Source organism: Triticum urartu, unplaced genomic scaffold (assembly GCF_056163025.1).
Source record: "Triticum urartu cultivar PI428250 unplaced genomic scaffold, HENAU_Tu73 scaffold1, whole genome shotgun sequence".
Taxonomy (NCBI): Eukaryota; Viridiplantae; Streptophyta; class Magnoliopsida; order Poales; family Poaceae; genus Triticum; species Triticum urartu.
The window spans coordinates 8,671,797-8,681,558 of NW_028259461.1; positions in this window are offsets into that span (position 1 = coordinate 8,671,797).

Consider the following 9,762-nt stretch of genomic DNA (forward strand, 5'->3'; position numbering starts at 1 on the left):
TTCTAAAAGATTACTGGTAAGCCATCTGGGCCAGGAGCTGTATTGGTTTTCATCTCTTTAACTACTAACTCTATTTCCTCCATAGTGAAAGGCTTAGTCAACTCTTCATTGTCTAGTTCTGATAGCATGTGCTCTGTTGACCAAGGGGCTTCCACCAAGAGATATGTCCCCCCTGTCCTCTGAACCAAATAGTCTCTTATAGTAACTAGAAATGTGTTCTTGCAACTCTTTCTCATCTTGTATAACATTTCCTTCATGTTCCAAAGAAGCAATATTACATTTTATGTGTCTTCCATTGGCAGCACTATGGAAGAATGAAGTATTTGCATCTCCCTCAAGTAACCACTGACAAACTGACTGACAATGTGGACTGCATGAGCAATGTCAGGCCGGGTCACAGTGAGGTACACAAGGCTGCCTACAAGATGACGATAGCGAGTGGTATCCCTCAAGAGGAGTACCATCACTAGGGCGCAATTGGAGATGGAGCTCCATGGGTGTAGCGGCAGTGTGTGTATCAGTAAGACCTGAGCGTGAGATCAAATCCTGAGTATAGCGATGCTGAGAGAGATAGTAACCATCATTAGTTTGATCAACCTCAATTCCCAGAAAATAACTGAGAGAAAATCAATCTGACATCTTGAATTGCTCACTCAACTTTTTCTTCACAAAAGCAATGTACTTCTGATCATCTCCAGTGATCAACATATCATCAACATAGAGAAGAAGCAAGGTACGACCGCGGTCAGATGTATGAGTGAAAAGTGCAGGGTCATGCTCACTAGAAGAGAAACCAGCAGCTTGAACCACAGAGCTGAACCGCTCAAACCAAGCACGAGGTGGTTGCTTTTTTCCCATAGAGGGCCTTTCGAAGGCGACAAACATGACCATCAGGAACTTCAATACCCAGAGGTGGCTGCATATAGAAAAAACTCATGTAGATCACCATGAAGGAAAGCATTTTTTACATCCATTTGAGAGATTTGCCAAGATCGAGCTGCAGCCACAGCAATCAGAGTACGAACAGAAATTGAAACAACGCAACCGTACTATCTATTTACGAGAATTTGATTGCTGACAACACGACAACATCACGCTTCTCTTTCTTATTCTTATTTATATAACTGTCACTTTACCGGGCCGGAAAAGTGACACCGTCACGTCTCAGGGTCGTATGCCTGGAACAAGAAGGGTCGTCGTACAATTTCGGCGATTACAAAAAAGAAGGAGGCGAGCTCCCTATCCCTCTTTGTCTTTCCACTTCCCTCGTTCAGGAACAAACACTTCGCCAAATTCTTTTGAGTCCCGGCCCGGTTTTTCCCCACTAACCAATTACGTTACGACCACTGAACAAACTTGGTTGACGAACATGGTTTATGCGCCGCTAATCTAGCGGCTTGTCGAGCATTTGACAAACTCACACCATCCATTTCAAATGGGATTTGTCCCGTGGACACACGAGCAATCCAACCCGTCGGATTTCCTTTTCCTCTTCCCATTCGAACTTCTGCGGGTTTCCCCGTAATAGGAAGATCTGCGAGAACTCTTACCCATATCTTACAATTTCTTCGGAATTGTCCGCTCATAGCACGATGGAATTGTCCGATTGTAGCCCGACGCGCTGCTTCAATGGCTCGATATGAAAGACGACCAGCTCTACAACTTTTGGTGCCATATCTTCCAAAACCAAGTTGTGTACCATCCGGTTCGCGACCCCTACTACATCTGCATTTAAAATATTTACTATATTTCGTACGTTTCGGATATAGCACGTCCCTTCTTATTTTGACTATATGAGATCCGCACTTTGACACCTGAAATTCCGTTACGAGTAGATACTTCCGCAGGAGCATAATCGATTTTCTGGTTAAATACATTACAAGATGTTTTTCCATACTTTCCGCATTCAGTTCTAGCTATTTCCGCACCCCCTAATCGACCAGAACAACAAATACGTATCCCCTCCACCCCTTTTGGCATTATTAATGGAATATCCTTCACTATTTTACTAAAAATGGAACGAAATGAGATTGGATTGTTCCTCAGTTGAAAAGAGATGTCTTGAGCAATCAGAGAAGCACTTTGATAAACAGATTTGATCTTTACCGACTCAATTAAGGTATTAGTGTTTGTTCTATTAGACAAAAAAGATCGCATTTTTAGCACTTCGTTCAAATCAGAGTTGTACCCGTACGGAATTATCCTCTTTCTCAGTATGATCTCTATCATCATCTCTATTCCCTTTATCAATTTTCCTATCCTACCTAGGTCTAATGAATTTCTCTATCAATTCCATTACCTTATCCTTACCCATGAGGTTCCTACATTTGATCCTAAATTGAGCTAGGAGTTGTTTCCGGGCATACTCAAAAAAAGGGTTATTATACACCCCAACCCCATCCCTTGGAAAAAAGAAGGTAGCACCGAAGAAAGGAAAGAGCGATATGGTGGTTTTTGTTGTTCCCGCGAAGCGAAGATCATTCGCTTGGCGAATGAAGTGGATCAACCTCTTTTTGGCTCGGGCCAAACACTTTTTATCGCTGGTAGAGCTTTCTAAAAAAAAAGCGATGCGAGAGCGTATTCTCTTATCTAAGCTTCCTCCCTTCGCTCCCCCCATCGTAGATGGTTCAGCCACACCCGGTGCCACGAAATGATTGAGAACTAGGACGGGGTCGAAATGCATTTTATTCTTAGTATTAAAAAAGTATTGCATGACCGAATAATTCAAGGAGGGGCGCACAGCGGGGAGGGTCCTTTTTAGTAGATGACTCGTCGGGCCGTCAGAGCGGGACTTCTTGGTAAAAAATAACTGGATTCTATTCCTTTTTAGTAAGGAGGCGGCATTTCCCATAAGGAAAGGTATGTCATTTACAACCCCGGCGTATTGAGGCCGCTTGAAGGCCCCGCTCACCCGAAGTGATTTATCCAAATTCTTCTTTCTCGATGGTGATCGGTCATGGTATCCATAACGTTGCATCTTTTTCGGCCAAATCCGGATTTCGTTTTGCTTCTCCCGGTCGATCGACTCGACTCTTTTCCCTGCCCCCTGGCCTCTCACTTCGTTTCGTTCTTCCTCTGTACCCTCGCTTGAATGAAGACACCCGATCGGCCCGACTTTCCCAAATGTCGGCCACCAGCCCTTTTCCTGTAGTACGGGTCTTGATTTCTTGTCTTGTTTTCGTTTTAGTCGTGGTGATCGCCCGGGAAGAAAGAAATGAATGAATGTCCTTTTGGGAAAATGTAGAATAATACACCTACCGAGACGAAAGCCAAGGGCGAGTTTCGTAGGTGGACGTATCGAACTAAAATAAGATCTAAGATTGACATCTTGATACAATGATTTACCATAATAATAAATAGAGTCAATGGTGACAGAGCCGTGGGAAGAGCCGCTTCTTTTTTGCGGCGGGGGCTTCCATTCACCAGCGCAGACTACATACACGTGCTCTCTGAACCGTGCTAGATAGTCACCCATCACACGGCTCTCAAACCCAACCTGTGGTGGATCCCGGGGGACAAAGCAAAGTCAAAGCGCTTGATCCTTTGCCCCATACTTTGAGATCTTCCTCCCCGCCGATCAAGCAGCAACGCAGCTCGTGATAGGCTTAGCTTAAGCCGCTAACGTTCGGTTCGGATAAGTAAAGTCCCTTCGGTCGGTTCGCTCAGGTGGTCTTCCCTTATTTTCCCTAACGTTCAGAGTTGTTCTGGTTTGAGAAAGGAGCACCGCCAAGTCCACTAGGGGCGCCCTGAATGAATAAGAAATGGACAGCTGAGGTCAGGCTTGCATGAAAAAAGAAGATAATAAGTTAGATGTACACACCTGAGGTTGGTAAGAACTGAGGGACAATGCCCCCCTCACTGGGCCCATCAGCGAAAGCAACTGCTACTTAATCGTAGGTTTGCTTTCGTGCAAGGCCCCCGCTGCTGGAACAGGCGGTTGTCATTTTCAAGTAAACGCCCCGCCCCCTTTCTTTGCCCGCCGGCCGCCTAGCTCGTTATTCTTTGAGATCTGGATAGAGTCTCGCTTCGGGCGGGGGAAGCATGGATTCGATAGATCTATCGAATCCATGCTGCAAGCAGCAAGCGTAGGCTAAAAAGGCAATAGTCTAACGTTGGGGTAGGGCGCGCCAAAACAACCGGGGGCCCCGGAGGGGTCAGTACAAAAGTACTATATTCTTTCCACTTACTTTCATTGGCTAGCTGCCTTTTGTAGCGCGCGTACTCTGATCCTCTTCTACGAATCTACAACTCTCTTTACTGAGCGAGACTTCATCTATATCCCTAAAAGTGGATTTGGATTCCCATTTATTCTTTGAATGACAGCTTCAACTAGGCTCCACCTTAGAGAGGGTTTTCGGTTTGAATCAAGATAGGGTCAGGGGCGCGTCGGAACGGTAGCTGCTTAGTCTCATCCGAGAGTCCAATCTCTTTGTACTGTGCTTGCTTTTGTGTCTTTGAATAAAAAAGAAAGAAGGGGGTCGATTTAGGCTCCTTCCCTTCCACTGCATAGCTGCGCTATCAGGTACTACGAGCCCTCTGCCCCACGCATCTAACCAGCTCGCGTGGTTCACCGGTTCCACCGAAAACTCTCATTTGTTGAAGCGGAGCATAGTGTGGCGTCGAGCGAGAAAGGTCTCTTTTTTGGTTTATTCACTGATCTGAAATGAAACTTAGCACTTGTTTTTTTATTGATTCCTGGGGCTAGGCGTTCGCAGAATCAGTCTATCCGAACCGCAGACGCACTTTTCAGATCAGTGACGGCCTCTCCAGCAGAGCTGGGCGCCGGGGCCCTGGATGCGCTAGCGATCGGCACATTAGGGGAGTACTTGCCCGGTTTCTCGGCCTGGTATCCTTATCCTCGCGTTCATGATATCTACATTCAACTGTGCCCCGGAGACACGGTCGAAGCACGCCCGCCCCGTGTGCGTCTTTCACGACATGCTCTGGTCCCGGGTTTCTTCCTGTGGTCTTCTAGCGTTAGAAGAAGTCGTGTCCGTCCCGGACATCTGCAACGTCCTCTCACGCCTTTTTTGGGGGGACAAACAAAGATCAGGAAAGACGGACCGAACCCATTCGGTGACTTTCGCGGTCGCCCTCACTGAACCGACTTGGATCTGAATACTACGATTCAGATCAAGTCTTACCGAAATTGGATTTCCTTTTCGTGCCATATGTCGCTTATACTTTACTTTTTCCCCTTTCCGCCCTTTCCTCTATTTGTTCGATAGGGTCTTCGTTTTATTCGAATTCTAAACCCATTGTCGTCCACAGTTTCCTTGTCGACGCGAAGGGGCCAGCAGCCCCCAAACCAAAGTCTGAGATCAGAACTCATACCGCGGTTGTGGCTTGAAGGCCGCATGCAAGTTCTTCAATATTTAGAGAGTATGTGTTAGTACGAGATCGCGCTATCAACTTATTTCATCTTTCTCGATGATTAGGACAAAATTGTATCCTTAGGAACCGTACATGCACCTTTGTTTGGATGCCGATCGAACATTGTTACAATACGAAATACTTGAAGGCCACACGCAATTGACTCACCTACATTTTATGCTCCCACCCTTTTTGTAGAAAAAGCCTCTGCCTCTGGGGGAAGTGCTCACATCAACTCCAATTTGGATGGAGCTTCTCGATGGGTTAGAGCGTTTGCGAACCCAAAAAGGGGAAAAACCCATCCTCCAAAGTAGTGAAGTGAGCCAGTACAATAAGACAATAGGTCTCATGGGCCAAGCCTGCTATCAGGCAGTGAGTGGGAATCAATCCTGAAAGAGAGAAGGTCTAGTGCTCTCAGAAAATATTTGATTCGCCGAAAAATTGGCTTTATCAGACCAATCCATGTTCAGAAGCCTTCCATCAAAAGTCAGTGGTCTAGGCCGCTTTCCTTGACTTTGAGTTGGATCTCATTCTTCTTCCCGGCACAAAAAGAGGGTAGACTTCATCCGAGACACATGGGTTCTTTTGCTTCCTTCAAAGAACTCGTCTTTGAGCCTCTAAAAGAAGGGCATAGTATCCCAGCCACCTAGACCACCTAAAAGGAAGGAATTGGTCTTTAGCTTTGAGTGATCCAATCATTGGTGAATGGGTTCAGTAAGGTAGAAGGAAAGGGCCCCTCCCGACCTGGGAAATTCACAGCAGGAAAGACTGGCGCCGATCAGCGAAAGCGAACCCTTCAGTACATCGCGTTCAGCCCTCCCTCAAAATCCCATTTGTTTTATTGAGGAATCACTCTTGATCCTCTAAAGGCTCTTCTCCGTCTATAACTCAAAGTCCATCTGTCTCTCGTGGAAGCGCTTTAGAGTGCCTAGAAGATCCAGCAAACGGGGGTGCCAATGCTGTCCCAAGACCAGATCACGGTAGGTAGCTGCTTTAAAGAGGTTGGGAGACAGACTGGTGAACAATCTTCTTCTTGTTTTCTCCGACCTAGAGCACTCTTTTTTTCAATCGTACGAAGAAACTCCGTGAAAAACCCAGCTATCACTCCTATGAGACGGCTAACTCCCAACTCCCGATACATTCTTTAGAGTCGACCAAAGGACTCGTTGGTTTGGACATAGTTTCTTTGTTCCTGTGTTTCTGTTTTGCTCTCCCCCTTTTTTCACTTAGTTTAGTTGGAATGGAAAGAGAACTTCCTTCAGTTTTCTTTTTTTTTGTTGCCTGGTTCGGTCTCTCCGAGTGGAATAAGTGGGTCCTTCTTCTTTTTCCTGACTGATGAAGGTCGAAACTGAAGATCGAATCAAGCGGAGTCTGGATTCCTATGTTCGTACCAACTCAAATGATTGATGAATTGGATCTTGAGTATGCTCACTTCGCTACTCAGCAAGGGTGAAAGAATGACAAAGAGACTGACATCACAGAGGATGGGAAGGACCCAATCGCCTGCCTCTTTCTTGGTCCACCCCCCCCCTGGTGGGTACTTTATAGCTCACAACACGAGATAGGCAGATATGTGACATAGAAAAATTGCTTTCATTGACAACAAGACTCTCTTCCTGATTGGGATTGGTCTGTGCAGGATCTCCTTCCCTATGAGACTCTTGCTTCCCTTTGAAAGAGGCAGACCCCTACTTCAATTGTCATCTGACGACTCTTCCCCAGCTGTGGACTCAGACCTCTCACAACCAAAAAAAAGAAAATCAAAATCAAACGAATCCGAATATAACCAATCTATCGCCTTTGATGACTCGTTGACAGCCTCCTCAACCCAAGCTTCCATCTCCTGCTCCAGACATCGGCGCTTGCCCGCGCCAGTCCATGAAAGGTGGATGAAGGTGAGTTTGACTACGAACTCGAGGATGCTGGGAACGATCTCTTTTCGGGGAATCACTCCCGTCGAGAGGCCCTCTTCCTCCCTTTTTCTGAATCTGGGAGAGAGGCAAAAGAGAAGTCCAGAGAGACCTCGACTCTTTCAGGGAAAGGAGGGAGATCGAATGCGAGATGGAGTCCCTGCCGAATGGAATGGACATCCTTGGGGACAGCTGTGTAAGACTTAATTTACCATAAAATTGGACGGAAAAACTACTAAAAAGATCACAAGAAACCCAGCTCAAAGTGAATGGAGAGAGAACCCCTGCGCCTTGGAAGGATCTGAAGCTGTTCGGACACTCATAGACAAGTGAACTCCAATCCAGGATCCCTCGAAAAGTGAAGTGAACTAGCCAGGTAGAACAGTCAGGTTAGGAAAAGAGTCTTTCATGTCAAGGTGAACATAGACAGACAAGGTTAGTTTGTTTTCCTTAATTCTCAGAGAAAAGACTCGTTGCTGGAACCGAGAGCACTGGCGATTGCTTTCTTTCTGACCTTCAGCCGAGAAATTCCATACCTTCCACCGACTTCTTTTGTGTGTGGCCAGAACGTGATGCTTTCCAATGCCGAGTACTTTTCTTAACAATGTATGAAGCCCGTAAAACCGAAATCGATCCAAATCCACGACCTTGACGATCGAGGAAAAAGGGTATGTATTATTATGGTGTGAGCCTTCTTTCTTTTTGGCCTTAGATTATCATAAGCGAGGAATGGTGCGTGCTAGCCTTCAGACTATACTTTATTGTAGGGAAAGGGAAAAAATGGAGAATATCTTTAAGAACCCTAGAAAGAATTTCACTTGGAGCAACAGGGGTCAGGTCACACTATATCAATATCATAATTCTCTTTTTTTTAATTGATACTGATTAGCCGTAAATCAATTTGATTTTGTTATGCCATTAAGGAAACATTATTTGGGATACAATACCCATTTTAGAACCGTTCACTACTAACAAATAGAAAATATCAAAATAACAAATAATAACTAATAATATAGTTAATGGTTCCAATTTTTCCTCAATTTGGCAGTCTGTGACTGGAAATCCTTTCTCTTTTCAATAGAAAGAGAACGGTATTTAAGCAATGTGTGTTTTGAGATACAATCAATCGAAGAGAATAAAACTGGGTCCAATAAAAAACAGGAATGAATTTATTAAAAGGGATTGGAAAGGGATAAGTACAAAGGGATTCAACGATCTAAAAAAAATCAAAAAGGGTTTAATAATCCCCTCCTACGAATAAAAATTAGTAAAATAATGTGGATGAATAAGATTTTGCTCGATTTTGGATCGGATTTGGCGGCATGGCCAAGCGGTAAGGCAGGGGACTGCAAATCCTTTATCCCCAGTTCAAATCTGGGTGTCGCCTGACCAAAAAAATACTTAGGATTTCTTATTGTACTGATTGAACTCGACAAATTCTTGCCCTGCATAAGCAAAGGAAAAGAACTAGGCCTGTCGATACTGATTTTACCATAGTTCTAGTTCTAAAAAAGACTGTCAATTTCTTCTTAAAAATAGGGCTCTGGCAGGGTTCTGGGTAGTGGCCCAAACCGATACCAATAGGGATGAGGGATATATACTTATGAATTTCATAATTGATTCTATTCCGCAATTCATAACTACGAAAGTAAGAGGTCGGAAATCTTGGTATCCAAAGGTCCCTAAAGGACATTCCTTTTTTGCTCCTAGGATTGAAGAAGAGATTATACGAAAGACTATCAAGACTTCCTAATTATCTGACACTACCTACACTAAAGTAAGGTCTACTGACTCTGTCTGGAATTAGATTGGATAGGCTGATGGGAAATTTAGGAGTTGTGGAAAGAAGAGACTTTCTTTCCATACTTACGAGAGACTCCGAGTACTCAAACATTCAATCAGGATGGTCGGTTAGCTCTTATCTTTTAGAATAACTTAGTAAAAAAAAAGTAAAAGTAATAAATAAAATGAATCTCCTAACTCGGTAGCCCATGAGGTTCCAATGGTTAGTTTTGGATTTTTTCAGGCAAGAAAGCAAAGAAGAAGGGAGGATTCTCTATTACCAACTTCCCCCATTGTCCTGTCCTCATTGGTCATTCATCTTTCCCGATCTAGTGCCATCGTTCTTCAAGGTGCCGGAGGGTTTGAAGCATACCTACTACCCCTCCCCTGAGCTTAGTTCAGAGTTGCCTCAGCGCGCTCGAGTAATAACTGGGAAAATCAAGGCTGGACAGGTCTTCGAGCCAACTTCAGGAAGAAATGCAAGTGAAAGAGAATGCTCTCGAGGGCGCAGGAGTCTTTTTCTGTCTTTCTTATTGGAAATCCAAATCGAAATGCCTCAACTTGATAAATTGACTTATTTCTCACAATTCTTCTGGTTATGTCTTCTCCTCTTTGTTGGAAGATGAGTACACATCGGGTAATCCGCCCACGAGAGCCCAATCACAAGAGGCTCATACAGAAAGCAATCAGCCCATAG